The sequence below is a fragment of the Haematobia irritans genome, chromosome 4 (assembly GCF_050003625.1).
Source record: "Haematobia irritans isolate KBUSLIRL chromosome 4, ASM5000362v1, whole genome shotgun sequence".
Lineage (NCBI taxonomy): Eukaryota > Metazoa > Arthropoda > Insecta > Diptera > Muscidae > Haematobia > Haematobia irritans.
The window spans coordinates 4,834,512-4,853,760 of record NC_134400.1 but is presented as its reverse complement, the minus strand read 5'-3'; the positions used below and the strand labels follow the sequence as shown (position 1 = coordinate 4,853,760).

At 31.7% G+C, this 19,249-nt stretch overlaps 1 long non-coding RNA gene across 2 annotated transcripts in view; it reads right to left on the bottom strand.

The window, feature by feature from the left end:
* The window catches only part of LOC142233204 (uncharacterized), a 94,437-nt gene that overhangs the window by 9,413 nt on the left and 65,775 nt on the right, over positions 1-19,249 (bottom strand). The window contains exon 3 of one of the 2 annotated variants that reach the window (XR_012721353.1): positions 2,012-2,479. The exons of the other annotated variant lie outside the window; for it this stretch is intronic. This is a non-coding gene — a long non-coding RNA (uncharacterized LOC142233204). The remainder of the gene's footprint in view (positions 1-2,011; positions 2,480-19,249) is intronic. 2 annotated transcript variants of the gene reach the window in all.

The following is a 19,249-nucleotide window of genomic DNA, read 5'->3' as shown; positions in this document are numbered from 1 at the left end:
AACATGAAAGCGAAAAGCTGTCCATATTGCAATCACATAAATAATTGCGAAAATTAATATTTCCAAATGAATGAGTACGTGGGGGGTTTAGAAAGCATAGTAATGCCTCCTGATACTCCTTTAACAATGCCATAAATACCTCTTTATAACATAGGCACAATCTCTTTAATCTTTGATTATTACCAATTCGCAAATTCGTTTCCTTTTCGATTTAATCAGTGCTATGTAATTACAATCGCATACCAGTGTATATTTTATGAATTGTATGAAATGCTTTTGAAATGTTTCATAAAATAAAATCATGGATATGTGCATAATCATTTCCACTTCATTTAGTATTTTGTTTTGCAGAATTACATTACACTTAATTTAGCTGTGGTTTTTAAACAAAATCATGTGTATGCTGCAGAGGACTACCAGAGGAATGAGGAGTAATGGAATGTTTGTCATTCTATTCTATATCTGTACTTGTCCTCCTTATCCATAAAAAAAAACCAAAAAGAATTAAAACCAAAAAAAAAAAAAAATAATAAAAAAATATAGAGAGTCGTTTTGGAGAAGTTCAGAAAAATGCAAAATTTCAGAAATGTTCAAGTTTTCAATTGCAACAATAACAACCGCGGAATCGAATTTTACTTTCATTTTAGGCATACTTTTCATATATAAACGAAAGGCCAAACACCCTGACCCACTATGTCACACTTCTCCTGGCCTGTCATCCTATGATGATCAATGACTGTGAGATATCATATTTTGTATATGTGATTGGCAAGTCTCTCTGTACGTATGGTGCCAATTGTAGGAGCTTTATGTTCCATCAAATTCCATAATTAATGTGGTTGTTTACATTCCCTTATTATCGTAAATATTTGGTTTCTGCATTGAATTCATGTACTTAGCTCTTCTGTTTTAATGGAAATCCCTAATTGAATAAATCAATTTAATTATTATATATTTTTATTTTTTTTTTATTTATTTTCAACCCTTCGTGGGCATTCAAATGCTTAACGAAATTAGCATAATTTAAAAATGAGCAAACAGAGTGATTCAAACATTGTCACCACATTTTAAAATGTTCTGTTCCCCTTCGTTCAAAGAATTCATACAAAAGGCCACAGGGAACACAAGATAGGAAAATGACACTCTAATCATATAATCCTGCTAAGTAAATATAAAACCAATAAAATGAATCAACATTTATTACGTGCCATTTCATATCAATTTACAAGACCTGAGAGCACGAGAGTGGGAGAGGGGAGCAAAAAAGGCGAATAAGTTCCCTTCTCAATATCTCGCCCAAGGGTAAGAGTGTGAGCTCTAAAAGTCAGGTACTTTAAGGGCAAATCATTCAGCAGGAATTGTGAATAGCTTGAAGATAGAATTTTGTTTATTTTGGAAGTCAAAGCATGATTCTCTTATCAAATAAGTAATGTGAACACATTGATGGTGTCGAGCAGGACGACAACAAGGTCGACATGCTTTGGCATGTTAACACACTAATGTCGAAACGAGATTCCGGTGACTTTGTTGTAGATGTTGTTGTGTGTAGTATGGTATAGAACTGGGAAGTGGTGTTCTTACATCGTAATTTAGTATATCGATATCTCGAAACTATAGTAATCTAAGATGAAAGACTCAGTTTGATAGGAGAGGCAAATTGTCAACTTAGTTCTGTCATTATAGTCTACAAAATCCAATGGTGATTGTGTCAGTCCATTTATATTATATCCCAGCAATAAAATGGAACATCTTCTCAAGTCATTACTTTCAGTTGGGAATGCTTTACCAGAGATACGCATAATATTAATCATTTCAAGTTCATTGGAGGAAAAATATAAAAATTGTTTGATTTACGTTATTACAGCAACAAATCTAAAATTTTTAAATTTTCGTTAGTAACATCATATACACACATAAAATGAATATGATCACCCCTAACGTATTATTTTCTATTTATTTTTCGATTTTAACATGACATCTATATAAATTCCTCTTCTCATGTTGTTTTTACCTCAGTGTAACTGACATCCGTGCATTTTCACAAAGTCCTGAAAGAACCTGGAAGGAATTTAATGAATTCCTTCATTTGCCTGTCATCTAGTGAATAATCCTTTTCTTTTGTTGTTAGTTGTTGCTTTTATTCTTATTGCATTTTCATTAGTCCTTAGTTGTTGATGCTGTCACTGATGAAGTTGTTATTGACATTTGCAAATATTAATTTCCTGCTTTAGAATTCAACTTGACAGTCAATCAACCTCGGCCAGCAACCTTGAACTTTGTTTGTTTTTTTTTTTTCTAGATATTTTGCAATTAAAAATCCCTTTCACATCCTTATCTGCATTAAACTTTAGCTGTTGAGTTTACCATGAAATTGGTTTTTTTATTATTATTCTCCATGTATTCATCTTTTGTAACTCTCTCTGTCTTATCTTGGCAAAAAGGATCCAAGTTGATGGCCAATAAATAGAAATTGTAGATACTGCAAAAAAAAAAGTTATTTACTGGCGATGGATTAAAGTGGAGATGGTTTTAAGAAATTTAAGTGAAGATTTTTAATAGATGGAGCGAGAATATATGTATGTGAGATTGGTTATATGATAATCGGCATTCACTCTATATTTGAGTGCGTATCCGAGAATTACTCAACTTTACAATAACATATTAAGAATTGTTTGATATGTTTTAATGTTAAATTGTCCTCACTACAAGGGAATTTTCTTTTTGAAAAAAAAAATACCTATTTGAAAGTCGAAACGCATAACTCTAAGGACGAAACTTCTTTAGTGAAAAGTTTAAAGACTTTTGCTCTAGTAAAATATCACTGTATCAGAGAAATGTGTCTAGAGCAATCGCATACGTATTGTATATTAATATGTATATAAAGGGTGATTTGTTAAGAGCTTGATAACTTTTTTAAAAAAAAAAACGCATAAAATTTGCAAAATCTCATCGGTTCTTTATTTGAAACGTTAGATTGGTCCATGACATTTACTTTTTGAAGATAATTTCATTTAAATGTTGACCGCGGCTGCGTCTTAGGTGGTCCATTCGGAAAGTCCAATTTTGGGCAACTTTTTCGAGCATTTCGGCCGGAATAGCCCGAATTTCTTCGGAAATGTTGTCTTCCAAAGCTGGAATAGTTGCTGGCTTATTTCTGTAGACTTTAGACTTGACGTAGCCCCACAAAAAATAGTCTAAAGGCGTCAAATCGCATGATCTTGGTGGCCAACTTACCGGTCCATTTCTTGAGATGAATTGTTCTCCGAAGTTTTCCCTCAAAATGGCCATAGAATCGCGAGCTGTGTGGCATGTAGCGCCATCTTGTTGAAACCACATGTCAACCAAGTTCAGTTCTTCCATTTTTGGCAACAAAAAGTTTGTTAGCATCGAACGATAGCGATCGCCATTCACCGTAACGTTGCGTCCAACAGCATCTTTGAAAAAATACGGTCCAATGATTCCACCAGCGTACAAACCACACCAAACAGTGCATTTTTCGGGATGCATGGGCAGTTCTTGAACGGCTTCTGGTTGCTCTTCACTCCAAATGCGGCAATTTTGCTTATTTACGTAGCCATTCAACCAGAAATGAGCCTCATCGCTGAACAAAATTTGTCGATAAAAAAGCGGATTTTCTGCCACTGATTTTGGTAATAAAATTCAATGATTTGCAAGCGTTGCTCGTTAGTAAGTCTATTCATGATGAAATGTCAAAGCATACTGAGCATCTTTCTCTTTGACACCATGTCTGAAATCCCACGTGATCTGTCAAATAATAATGCATGAAAATCCTAACCTCAAAAGAATCACCCTTTATAAGGACAAGTTCCAACCATAATCTTTTTTCAGTGTGGATGGCAACCAAAAACTGTAGGGAACAAGGTGCGAAGTCCGTCTCTAAAAAATGGAGGCTTCAGAACCCATATCATCGACTCAGAAATAGAGGTGTGCACGTATCACGAAATTTTCGTGACTCGCGAAAATTTTCATGGTAACTGAGCGTGAGTAAAGAATTACGCTCACGAAAATAATCTTGCTCACCAACATAAAACGCTTAAGAGTTAAACTCATTTACAATTTTAGTGACACCTGGATTTTCAAAAATATTTAAAATTTAATTGATTCCAAAAATTTCCAAAAATTTTCTAAGTAAAACAAAAATCAATTACAAAACTTAATAGTATCCCTACGGGAAATTGGTGCAAATTGCCACTGACGGACCTATCACAGGACTGGTACCGGTGATACAGTTTGTCGCAGTTTTTAAATAGTGATAATTTAATGATTTCCATACTCGCTGGATATCAACATCTTATTGGATCTACACATTTAGTCAAAAGTTTTTCATTTCTGGTGCGATTTGGATAACCAAACTGAAATAGATTTCTAAGAGTTTGTCCGAGACTGGTTCATGAGGACCTGTCTATGAAGTGCTACTACTAAAATGTCGCAGGACGTGTCCTTAGGAACGAATTCAAGGCGTGTCCTAAAGTGTAAATTTACCCTGTCAATGACAAACCCATGTTAAAGTGACCGGTCCCTTCCATACGTCTTGACCAGAACTAGGGCTGGTCCATGCACACCAGGGACAAGTCCTGTACCGGTCCTGTGGTTGATCCATTTAAAGAGGAAGAAGATATTATTTTCATTTTTTCGTAAATACATTATAAATTTTCATAAGAGATAAAGAGGACCATTTAACAGAAAACAAACTATGTCAAAGAAATATTAGTATTATTTCTTTTTGGAGGGGTTTGAGGGATGGAAAATTCTGGTTAGCATGCCCACAAAAGGAATGTTCAAGCCAGTCATTGGTTATCTTTGAAAATTTCAAATAATCTAAAAGAAATTCCTTTGAAACGCCTCAGGCTAATATTCCACAGAGATATTTACATAAACGAATTAGTTTGCCAGATCTCTTCTTCCTTTGTTGTCCCTTTTTGGAATATTGGGTTATTCGCTTGCAAGCTTTTAAAATGGTATAAAAACATTTTGCAAGTTAAAATATACGAATAAAGCCAATTTGAAGGATTTGCATAGCGTATATGGCACACACACTCAAACACACTCATATACAGACCAAAGCATTCGTTTAAATATTCACACATATATGTGGAGAATAACGCGAAAATATATAACACACAAACCCACATACTCACTGGTATTCCCATAAAATGCCTCAAGCACATTAATTCTCCATATGGCAAATGGGGAGACATCAACAAACCGTTTTTCTGTCTGTGGAAATATGAGTGAGCGTGTGAGTGTTATGCTGGAGACAAAGTATTCCATAAAACAAGTATAACACAATAAATCACAGTTATGGAGAGTTTCTTGTTTCGTTTAAAACTCTTGCTCTTGTTTACAGTGCCCAAGATTTTACTAGGACTTCTACAAGAGGCATTTCTAAGAGAGCCTAACGAAGTAGAGATTACAAATAATTTAAATTGGCTTTGAGCTCTCATAGCCTCCTTTATAAATTGTAGTGTTTATATTATCTTCAATAAATTAAAGCAATTGCTATAGAAGTTTCCAATAGAGTAAAATTTCATTTGTGGTTCTAAATGAGATGCATGGTTGGATTCAATTGCTTTTTTTCGCTACTCGGGAAGATGGGTTAATATAGGACCAAAATATTTCCGAAATGATCAAGCGATATTTGGGGTGGCCCGATATGTAATAAGCATACAAAAAAAGAATACAAATTTTTGGAAAAAAATTGATATTTTTTGAACATAGTATAAGTCTGAATATATTTGCCCCAGCGATGTTCTATCTTTTTAACCTGTCTAAAAAATACTTTTTTCCGTCATGGTGACTTCGCTATTAGATTGATGATGACTGTCTCAGCTTCCTCATTCACCTTCAATCCGTGGTCTTCCAATACGAAATATTGGATTTTTGAGCACATTACTCTATGGAAACCATTACGGGCCTCTAGACCCGGATGTTAAACCCTCTTTAATTTGCCACATGAGAATTACCAAATTAAAAAAAAAATTGAAGGTTTTAATAAAATTATAGAATTTGGTAAGGAGCCACCATGTTGCAATGGTCTTTCATACAAAGGGCTTTAATTCCAGTTCCGACCAAACACCAAAAGACTTTTCTAAGTGTTTCAGTTTTTCAAAACATAGAATCAGGCAGCACTCATTGATAAGAGACAAGTTCACCAGTGGTGGTATCACAAATGGACTGAATAGTCCAAATTAACGGACTGTTAACACACCAAACCGAACCTTGGTAAGGAAAAAATATTTGTTTCCTCAGGAAGTAGTTTTAAAATGCTGTCTCCAGAAAATTTCACTTGATATCCTTAGAAAAATGTCTTCTTTACCCAAAACATTTCTCTACCAACGATGGAAATCATATTTACCACTCCAAAAACAAGAAATTTCGCAGTATATTAATTTGTTAGTTTTTCGCTGTTTTTTATTTCCGGCAAATGATAGATTCTGCTTTTTTATCCTTATCATAATGCTATGAAGTGTAAATGGCAATTCTGATATTCTCTCTAGCTCTTATTTCTCTATTGCCGTCTTTTTTCTTCTAATACCGCACTTGTTTTAAAATTCCCCCCAAATATTTTTTCTACTCTTCTGGATCACCAGCAATAATCCATTGACATATTTTACTTTATAATGGCATCACATAAACTACGACAAACAAAAACAAAAGAGGCGATAGTAATAACAACAACATCATCTGTGCAAAAAAAAAAATAAATAAATAAATAAATAAAATAAAATAAAAACATAAACCAACTTTAGGATATAAAGAAATAAACTAAAGAGTTCTAACACATGCTGGGCATTGGGTTACATGACCAATTGGTTATAGCCATAGGGCTTAATGGCATTACATTAAATGAACTTTGCTGGCAATAGGGGTGATAAGAGAGGACGTAATGTGGTGTGGTTTATTGCTCTGAATGAGAAGAAATTTGTTGGCCATTTGCATGAAAATGTTTGATAATGGTTGTAGTTCTCTGAACTTGAATGTTTAAGACCGTAATGGAAAATTTTGTTCAAGTCCTTATATTGCAATGGCCGACTATCTCGAATACTATACACGCAAAGAAATTAAACGTTTGGAAAATGAGTATCGTAAATTCGTTATTCGTTTGTTACATCTTTTTGAATTTCTTCGAGAAGTTCAAAATATTATCCCCAAAAATTTTGTTGCACCTTTTTTTTCTTATAAATAAAAACAAAAAATATTTAAAATTACAGTCGATTTTGTTTATAGCAAGCACTTGTTTGCTTTGAAAACAATTTGTGTTTTTGCCGCAAATATGAATCATAAAAAGATTTAAATAATCTTTTTAAGTTTCATAATATTTTTATTTTGTTTCATAATAAATTTGAATCCTAAAAGAAGTTTTCTTTAAAAAAAAAAAAAAAAAAAAAAAAAAAAATTTAAGGCAAATTATCCATATGCCTAATTTTTCACAAATATCCAAGTTGTAGCCACCCTAATATGTGAGCAGTTTTTTTTTTCCTTTAGTAGAATCTCCAACTCTTTTCATCCTATCCATACTTTTCATATTGTGCACTCAATTTAAATGATAAACTATGTACTGCTACCAAACTCTGGCTTTTCCATATTTCCACAAAAAGCCTATAGAGTAATGGCCTATATTTTTATTACCAAATAAACTCAATAGTTATACAAACAGTCAATATTACATTCAAATATCCATAGACTACCAGGGGCAAGAATTTGAAATTTAATTTATTATAATTTTGTTTACAATTCGTAAAATTGTTTGTCATTAGAAACCAAATGATATTATTCGATAGGGGTTTATGGGACAAAAATATATGGGATGTGCTATGTCTATACCCTCAAAACATTTGCGATAGTGGGTTAGGGTATATACATTAAAAATAGAATATTTTATATAATTCCTAGTACTCAATAAGATTAAATTAATAGACCACATTGGTACATAATATATTCGAAAATTGAAATTTGAAAGTTGATAATATTAGGCTTTAGGCATAAAAGCAGAAAAAAATCTAAATGTATGGAAGTAGTAAGAGGGGTTGCACGGTTGCCACAGTTGGTACACGCAAAAAAATAATTCTTTCCCCCCAAACGAAATTTTAGACAAACAAAGTTCGTTTCTCATTTGCTTTTCGCTGTAAGGAAGTGTATTTGGAAGAAAAGCATGTACTTATTGTGATAAACGTTTATTCTTTTCCAGGATGTAAAAACAATTTCATAAAGACAAACTAAAAAAAAAAACATTGTTTTCTTGCTAATTGCATTTTCCCTCACATCTTTCTCACATCCACAAGGTTTTTTAGTTCTTAACACCTTTTCCTGTAATACCAAAAATGTAGAAGAAATTATACGATTTTATAAATTTTTAAAATTTGTTTACCTTTCACCTGGATGGAGAATCGAACTGCGGACCATGCACTTTGTAAGCCAACACACTAACCACTGAGCTATGTACCTGTTATGGTCATCAATAGATAAATATCCATATAAGTTATATTTATATAGCATAGCTTGCGGCGCACACGAACCGAATAAACAAAGTTTATTTAACAGAAACAAACATTTAGTTAGGCACGGTGGAGCAGTGGTTGCTACGACTTGCATGCCAAGGGTCGTGGGTTCGATCCCTGCTTCGACCAAAGTTTTTTTTGTTTTTTTTTACATATATTGCACATATATATGTTACATATATATGTTCGGGAGATTCCGAAAAAATGTTCAACATTACATTGTAGTATATTTCATTTTGAACTGTAAAATGTGTCTTATTAAAGACCTAAAGTCAGAAAAGAACAGTGTTTGATATAAACAAAATGGACTGTGTTGTTGTTTCAAAAGTAAATTTTTTTATTGAAAAAATAAAAATTTTGTAACAAACGAATTTTTTTTGGTGATAAAAGTTTAAAATTTTCGAAGCAATTCAAAAAACTCTAACAAAAGAAAAACGTTTCCGGTACACGTTTTCCAACCGTTTTTTTTCTTTGCGTGATAGAATTCAAAAATGGTATATATTTTACTGTTTGGTAGATTTGTAGATTTTTTGCTGTTCTGTTAGATTGTGCAAAATATTTCTCTCCAATTAAGAGGTACTTAAATTTTCTATAGAAAAAAAAAATTTGATAAAATTTTCTATAGAAATAAAATTTTGATAAAATTCTCTATAGAAATAAAATTTTGCAAAGATTTTCTATAGAAATAAAATTTTATAAAAAAAATCTATAGAAATACAATTTTGACAAACATTTTTATAGAACAAAATTTTTTGCAAAATTTTCTATAGAAAAAAAAAAAATTTATAAAATTTTCCATAGAAATAAAATTTTGACAAAATTTTCTCTAGAAACAAAATTTTGACAATTTTCTCTAAAAATAAAATTTTGAAAAAAATTTTGTATAGAAATAAAATTTTGACAAAATTTTCTATGGATATAAAATTTTGAAAAACAATTTTGACAAAATTCTATAAAAACAAATATAGAAATAAAATTATTCTATAAATGAAATTCCTTTCGAATTAAAAAACACTTTTTTATACTAACCACAAAAATTTAATTAAGAACTTCAAAATAAGATTTTTTAAATTTGGTAGATTTTTGGTAAAATTTTCTTTAAATTTTGGTAGATTATTTATTGGTACGAGTGTCAACCATGGTTGTAAAGGTTTACTCAATTTTTTTGCTGGTTTTCTAATCTGTTCTTTATGGTAAAGATTTTTTTTTAATTTTTTTACTTTGCAATAATTTGCATTTTAAACAGAAATATATTCGACGGAAGGTAATATTTTTTTGGATCTAGTGAATTTCTTTTGTTTGTTTTAATATTAATCCAACACCCACATCGAAATACACTAGGGATTGTATACATCCTTTATGGTATCCTTTATGGTAGTATCATTTTGTAATATAAATTCATTTCTTATTAACTCTGTCACCAAGCTCTTTTTTATGAAAATTTTTATAGGAACATAATGCATCATCGTTTACATAGATTCTTTCAATATGTCTGAAAACGGTAATTAATTGGGAATATTGTATTTTTTCATCCAAATAGTGTTTATAGAATATATAAACAATTATTTAAAACCTCATTCACATTACACTTCCAAAATCCACTTTAACTAGATTTCAACTGTCATTTGCCTTATAAATAAGGGATTTAAAATTCACTTTTTATAGATTTCAAGCCTAATGTGTATAAGGTATAACTTATGTTTGATATGAAAATAAACATTTGAAATTTACGGATAGTTAATTGACTTGTGGAAGTTTTTTAGTTTTACATAATTTCAACAAGCGGCAACACTGACTTTGTATTCTGTGAGCGTACAAATGAGAGTAAACTTTATATTTTTTCTCCCTCTATTTTCTCTATTTTTTCCGAACTAAAAACAAGAGTGTTTGCACTTCAGTGAGCACTAATTTCTCATTTTTAGCTTCCCTGAGCTTGATTTCGTTAGATGATATCTTCTCAAATTGATTAAAGTACAAAATAGTACAGACGTACTTAAAATTTTAAGTACAAATCTGGGCTAAAATCAAGAATTTAAAACTCAATTTAGTTTAGTATTATTTTTTTGTGTGTAATGACAACCGAAAAGTCGATTTTTTGGCTTTGTCAAAATTTGGAAAATCTAATTTTTGTTTTTTTAAAATTTGATATTCGGCAAAGTAATAAAGTTGGATCGATTTTAGGACTTCATCAAAACTTGAAAATGTCGATGAGTTTATTTTGTCAAACATCATAAGTCGATTTATATCGATGTTTACAAAATTCGACTTTTACGATTATGAAATCACTATAAGAAGTCGATCGACTAATCTATTTCTAATCAATTTCGCCCTATTGTATCCTTAATATGAATATAAAGGACCTTTATGCTCATATTATGCTCTTTCAACATGAAGAGTCGATAAGTAGATTTTCACAAAATTCAAAAGTTAATTAATCGATTACAAAAAGTCGACTTCCGCCTCTTGTATTCCTAATATGAATATAAAGGGCTTTTATGTTGTTTTTTTATATATATTTTTTTATATTTTTTCGTGAATTCAAACAATAACCATAAACATGGCATGACACAATTATTCTCTAAAAAAAGTGCTAAAATTCTATGAATCACAAATCTATAGGATTGTCATGTCCGCCTACCCTGATGTTGACACCAATGAGTCCATTGTTTATGAGTCCATTGCTTTGATAATTTACGATAGTAAACTTATATGGCATACGGTTTTTTATCCTATGGAATTAATTGCTGTATGGAAATAACTCTTAAATTTTTAAAATATGTAAAATAAATGTAAGGAAAATACTACAAAACGATTTCATCAAATGCATTTTGTTTGTGGAGAGGATATGATAGAACATTCGTCTTTATGTCCATTGCATACTATCAATGGGTATTGCTCCTGTCACCCATTTCAAGTGTCCACATCAATCACCAACAAGAATGATAAATTCTACAAGTGCACACCCACAATCCACCTTTGTGGGTGTGCATGGATGGGTATCCTAACCACAAGTACCGCATCGAGAGTTTTCGAAGTCTTGGAACCATTATCACGATAATATGCATTGCATATTTCATGTGGTCTATGTAGAAAAAGTGGACAGTGTTCGGAGATGAATTTTAATTCCTATTTATAATACAAACAAAAATAATTCTTTTCTACGAAACAAAGTGAAGTTTTGTTGTTTTCACACCAAAAAAATAATTTTTTTGCGTGTATCGTTGTAATTAAATTGGGGATAAAAGATTAGCAGTAAAAGTCAAAGTCACCATTTAGGACGAATTGGACTGTGACTGATGCCCCATACACCGTATTTTTTTGATTGGGACCCGCTTGGCTTTGTTGTTTTTTGTTACCAAACAAAAAAGTGTAATTTGCTGCCTACAAATGTGAGTCTAGTGAGGAAGTTTCGTCATTATTTAGTTCTGTTTTGCAGGCTGTAGGTTAGGTTAGGTGGCAGCCCTATAATGCTATATGGTGTTGTAGTCTGGTGGCCGGCACTTCACCAGCCGACAAGTTTAGACAAAGTTCAGCGTATGGCGTGCTTGTGTATCTCAGGTGCATTCAGCAAGACAGGAACAAACTCCCTTAATGTCATACTGCATCTATTGCCTTTACACATTTTGGACAAACAGTCAGCTGCAACAACGGCTGTGCGGTTGCGCGAGCTATCGCTGTGGTCGGAAAAAAGTTACGGTAACAGTTCGGTCCTCAAAATAATGCCAGATGTGCCTAACGTGGTGGATTACACTTTGGCGAGTCCACTTTTCGACAAAAAGTTTGAGACTCTAATTCCCAACAGTGAGGCGTGGTGTACACGGACCCCGGGGAATAAAAGATATATAGATTTCTACACTGATGGCTCCAAATTGGATGGCCAAGTGGGTTTCGGAGTATATTCTAAAGATCTGGAACTTCGAATAGCGAACAGATTACCTGATCACTGTAGTGTTTTTCAGGCTGAAATATTAGCAATAAGAGAAGTGGTGAATTGGCTGAGATGTAATGCTCCAAGCAATATTGGCATTAATATATACTCAGACAGTCAACCTGCAATAAAATCCTTGGACTCTGTGTTCCTCAACTCGAAAACGGCCATCGACTGCCGCAAATCTCTCAATGAGATGGCTGAGCTGCACAATATTCACCTAATATGGGTGCCTGGCCATAGGAACATACCGGGGAACTGCGAAGCAGATGAGCTAGCAAGGCTAGGAACTACCTTGCATATTCCAGGGGAACTAGAATCTGTTGGTATGCCTCTGGCTACCTGCAAGCTCTTACTGCGTGAGAAGGCTGTTATGATGGCAAATGTTCGATGGGAGAATTGTAAGGGTTGTTACGACACCAAGCAAATATGGCCTCATTTAAACTTAAACCGCACACTAGATATGCTAGTGTTCTCGAGACGCCAGATATCACTCCTGATATCTGCTATAACAGGTCGCTGCCTGATAGGCGATTTTGCAAAAACTATTGGTGCGAAGTATAATGACTTTTGTATGAGCTGTCATGATGCGGAGGAAAAGGAATCAATAAAACAACTCTTGTGTGAGTGTCCTGCATTTTGTGTAAGGCGTAAGCAAATTTTAGGGGCATATAGCTTCAGATTACTGGCGGACCTGGAAAACGTTAACTTAAGCAGTCTGCTAATGTTTTTGGAACAATCTTGTTGGTTCAACAGAAGAAAATAATCGAGAAGGTTCAACGGTTAAAACTAGAATGGGCCATATGTAATTGGTTCTTTTAGTTAATGTGGTATCACAATGGACTGAATAGTCTAAGTGAGCCTGAATCTTAATCGGGCTGCCACTTCAACCTAACCTAACCTAACCTAGGTGGCAGCCCGATGTATCAGGCTCACTTAGACTATTCAGTCCATTGTGATACCACATTGGTGAAGCAATGATTATAAACTTTTTAAATTAAAATTTCATTATTTACAAGAAATTTGTACTTAATATTGTGTAAATTGCGTCTCCTAAAATTTAGATTGCATAATCTTTCATATTGGATCACTATGTTTTTCAGTCTTTAAATATTCTCTGGACTGTAAAACTTTTACTCTTGTCATCCATTCAATTAAAATTTCTGAAATAATATTTTTAGAGAATTTAGTCTACTTTGTTTCGTAGTTCTGTGCAATTTTCCTTTGTGACAGTTATTTCTTTTTTTGACCAACATCATGGGGTGTGGACAAAAAACCAAAGTAATGCACAACACCACAATCCAATTCAATGGCACATAACCTGGTTCTGTGGTTTCCTTTTATTTCGAACTCATTCGAAACAAATCCTCGACAATATAATTCCTGTCGTAGATCCAACAATCATTTGGTGACACTAAAGTGACAAGACAGGATTTTTAGTTTACAAAAAAAAAAGAGAAGAAAGCACGAATAGCTGAGTTATAAAAACCAGGAGACCTTGCATTACGGACATTGCTAATGACCATGATGATTTATTCCAATTTATTTTTTCTATGAATCTCAAAAGCGAATGGCTGACATTGTTTGACAAAAGGTGTGATATAAAAAGATTTCTATGGATAGAATTAGTTGGAATGTATGAAGATTAGTTGGTATACATGATGCTGCAGCGATATGAAGGGAATTTGAAGTGGTATTAATGATTAGTGGGTGGAGGAATTATTGAACAATGGTATATGTATACTAGGACTTTATAAAGATCGCACAGTGAAATTAGAATTCAAATTCATCTCTACACCCGGAAAAAAGATAAGATTTTAAAAATTTATAATTAAAATTAAAAAAAAAAAGATTCGTTTCTATAAGTAAATATCCCTTGATTTGTGTCGAATTTTAAACGTTTTAACGAATTTAGCTTGCACCAATAAGGGAAGGTTTCTACTTCTAAAAAAAGGATAACTTACAATTTTGATAGAATGACCGACATTTAAAAAAAAGTTTTTGAAAACTATTGAAAATGTTGTCACAAATTTTTTTTCTATAGAAATTTTTGTCAAAAATTTATTTTTATTTAAAAATTTTGTCAAAATTTTGTTTTTATTTAAAAATTTTGTCAAAATTCTATTTCTATAGAAAATTTTGTCAATTTTTTTTTCTATAGAAATATTTGTCAAAATTTTATTTCTATAGAAAATTTTGTCAAAATTTTATTCCTATAGAAAATTTTGTCAAAATTTTATTTTTATAGAAAATTTTGTCAAAATGTTATTTCTATAGAACATTTTGTCAAAATGTTATTTCTATAGAAATCTTGTCGAAATTTTATTTCTATTGAAAAATTTGTAAAAATTTCTATAGAAAATTTTGTCAACATTTTCTACCGTGATTAGTATATTTGTCACCCCACCCTAAAGAGAAGGATACAATAACAAATTTTAACGAATTTAGCTTGCACCAATAAGGGAAGGTTACTACTTCTAAAAAAAGGAGAACTTACAATTTTGATAGAATGACCGACATTTAAAAAAAAGTTTTTGAAAACTATTGAAAATGTTGTCACAAATTTTTTTTCTATAGAAATTTTTGTCAAAAATTTATTTTTATTTAAAAATTTTGTCAAAATTTTGTTTTTATTTAAAAATTTTGTCAAAATTCTATTTCTATAGAAAATTTTGTCAATTTTTTTTCTATAGAAATATTTGTCAAAATTTTATTTCTATAGAAAATTTTGTCAAAATTTTATTCCTATAGAAAATTTTGTCAAAATTTTCTACCGTGATTAGTATATTTGTCACCCCACCCTAAAGAGAAGGATACAATAACAAATGCCTATAATTAAATTATTTGTAATGGCCCAAATATTTTCATTGACACCAACAGCTGGTATTCTAAAATAATAGCCTAGATAACCTTTGTGATTATAAGACTAAGATATTTCGACCATATTTATTTTATCTATAAAATCAGTTATTTAACATTGGTTGGGAGGCGAAACTTTAGACCATAAATAAAATATAATCACCCAATAAATGTTTTCGATGTTGTATCGAAGACTTAAGACAATGTTCTATTCTGCTTAGCACACTGTAGAAATTAAAAAAATTTACGAGGAATGAAGAAATGAAATGAATTCCACAACATATTGATTTCCATTAAAAATGGTTTCGGCTATGGTCACAACTGTGGATTCAACAAAAACAGAAAATATATATGAGCCATAAAATCCATTTTAAAAGATATCTTGGAGTGGAGCAATAAGAATGAAGGAAAACAAGTATAAGAGGCCATAAGTTTGTTTATGGACTGTGATTTGTCTGGTCGACGTTTTTTCTCGTTTCCATATAGGTCCTATTCATTGGGTTTTTGTGTCCCTTCTTCTTGCTATTACAAATTACTCTTCTTTGTGAATTATTTGTTGTGGCAAAACAAATTATTTGAAGATTTCGCTAAACATTCGAATCAGAGAAAAGTTGTCTAATAAATTAACTAGAAATTAATCATAAAGTTTGGATTTGTTTCTGTTTGCTGTTTGCTTCAATGTGATGATAATCAAAATGAAACATGAGTTTGGCTTTGGTATGAAGTGTTTTTTGTTAAGGTTTTCTTCTTTCATCGGTAATAGAGGTCAATAAAGAAATAAATTTTATTTTCTGTCAGGCAAAAGCATATTGTCTATAAATAGATATCGCCATGGGAGGCCAATGACGTATTTGGTAAAAATATCAAATTTATCACATCATACCCCTGAGCAAAACAAAATTCAGGTTCGATAGATACGTGAATGGACCGTTAAATACTTAATGTATTAACTCTCTGTGTACTTGCGATAAGGAAAATAATAAAAATAATAAAATTATATATTTATTTTTTATTTGCAATCAAAATAAGTTTTAATTAAATTTGGCAGCATTTTAACATGGCTTTTTGTTCTGTGTATCCTTGAATTTTGTCTACATAAAAATTTCTAAAATTCCATTTCCAAATTCCCCATAATGTTCTGGTATGTATTCTAGTTAGAAATAAGTAATGTCTAAATATTTAATCAGAAATCTATTCTTTGTAATAAAATACTTTCACAAATTCCTTATTCGCTTAGAATTATTATAAAATTGTTTGGCAATAGTACAAAATCAAAATCAAAAAAAAAAAAAGAAAAAACACTAAATTGATGCAAATATTTTATGGTTCTTTGATGACATTAAATTATATTTATTATGTCCTTCTTATTGAAAATTCGATATCAATTTGTTTTTTTGAATTTTATTCTCAAATATATGAAAATACTCTGGAACCCTTCTCAAGACTCGTAAAATTTTCGTTTGAAGTTATGACTGGCTGTCTACTCAAGTGAATCAATTTCCATTGCCATAATCATCATCATCATCATGAGCATTGGGAAAAGTTGTTGTGCCATCCTATTCATAAGAGTTTTGTGTTTAGTCTACATAAACTCTCTACGATGATGAGGAAGAGTACTAATGTAACGACTAGCACATAATAAACTCAGTTCAATAAAAATTGTCTATCAGCAAAAAAATGGTGTGCTGGTGTTTTTACAGAAAAAAAAAACACAAAAAATAGTTTTCTACTTGCTTATTTTTTAATATTTCTACTCCAAATTGAAAGAAAAATTACATTTATATACATCAATTGCTATTTATTGTTATTATTTTGATTTTGGCTCAGACTTTTTTCGATTGTTGATTTTTTATAAATGGCCTTTTTATTTATTTTTAGAATATTCATAAAAATATTTGGCATAAAATGTTATATCAAATAGAAATACAGCGAAGCCTGTCAGATATGGATATTCATGTTCAGCCAAAAAATGGGAGGTGACCATGTAATATTTATAACAAACATTTCGAGAAACTTTTCCAATATTTAGAGGTTTTACTGTGCACTGTGTATATTCATTATAGAGATAAATATTACAAAAAAAAAAAAAACAAGTAAATGCGGTTGAAAATTCGGCCAGGACGAATCTTATCTACCCTCCACCATAGTGGCATCCCGATATTTCAGGCTCACTTAGACTATTCAGTTCATTGTGATACCACAGTGATGAACCTCTCTCTCTCATCACTGAGTGCTGCCCGATTCTGTGGTTCAAGTTTAATGACAAGGGACCTCCTTTTTATAGCCGAGTCCGAACGGCGTTACACATTGCGGTGAACCCACTTAGAGAAGCTTTGAAGCACTCAGAAATGTCACCAGCATTACTGAGGTGGGACAATTCACTGCTGAAAAACTTTTTTTTTTGGTATTTGGTCGAAACCGGACTCGAATGCAAGACGGGCATGCAAACCATTGCACCACGGTGGCTCCCTCCACCATGGATTGCGTACAAAGTTCTACTAAAGACTGTTATCCCCAATTACTTGGGTTGTGAGATTAGTTAGCGATGGCAAATTATTTCAAACCTTTCTAACCATATGGAATCCATATGGAGAATTTTGGATGGTCGCTTTATAGGGTAGCTATATAAAACTATGGACTGATATGGAAATTTTTTGGTTTAGGTTTCCATGAAGCTAACACATATCACTTATTTTAACACAATATAAGTGTAGGTCATCTTAGGCCCACTGCCAACTTTAGTTCTCTCCCACTTGTTTTTCCGAAAAATAACAAAACATTCATCATTTATTTATCGCATACAAAACAAATAGCTGAATTCTGTTTTTACAAATAATTCTGTAATTAGGCTTAGCGTGCGATAAAGAACATAAATATAAAAGGAGAAAAACAATGGGCATGTTTTTTGTGGTAGCTGACAATTATGGCAAAATTACTTTTCTATAGAATTATACAAAACAAATTTATTCAATATATTTATGTGAGATACAAGACTGTATATCTCCATAAACATTTTGAATATGACGATTATTTTTTTAAATCTATAAGCATTGCATTAATCTATGACATATATGATTGTTTTTCTTTTTTTTGTAATGTTGTTAAAGTAATTTCAAAAAGTGAACTATGTTGTTGGCCTATCTTCATCAGAAGGAAATGAAGCGGCTGTTATAAATTAAGTTTTACGACAAATTAAATTTTGAATTTAAAACTTTGTCTCCCTTGAGGATAATAATGAGGATTAAGATAAATAAATATTTGATGGATTTAATTTCATTCAATTGAAATGAATGATTTATGCGAAATATGCCCTACCAAGGTTCCTACACGCAAAGAAAAAAAAAAACGTTTGGAAAACGTGTACCGAAAACGTTTTTCTTTTGTTAGAGTTTTTTGAATTGCTTCGAAAAGTATACACTTTTATCACCAAAAAAATTCGTTTGTTACAAAATGTTTATTTTTTTAATAAAAAAAGTTATTTTTGAACCAACAACACAGTCCATTTCGTTTATATCAAACACTGTTCTTTTCTGACTTTAGGTTTTTAATAAGACACATTTTACAGTTCATAGTACAAATTTAATATAGTAGAATGTAATGTTGAACATTTTTTCGGAATCTTCCGACCATATATGGAATATATGTAAAAAAAAAACTTTGGTCGAAGCTGGGATCGAACCCACGACCCTTGGCATGCAATTCGGACGTAGCAACCACTGCTTCACGGTGCCAACCTAAATGTATTTTTCTGTTAAATAAACTTTGTTTAATCAGCTCGTGGGCGCCGCAAGCTATGCTATACAAATATAACTTATATGGGTAATTGTCTATTGCTGACAATAACGGCTACATAGCTCAGTGGATAGTGTGTTGGCTTACAAATTGCATGGTCCGCGGTTCGATTCTCCGTCCAAGCGAAAGGTAAAAAAAAATTAAAAATTTA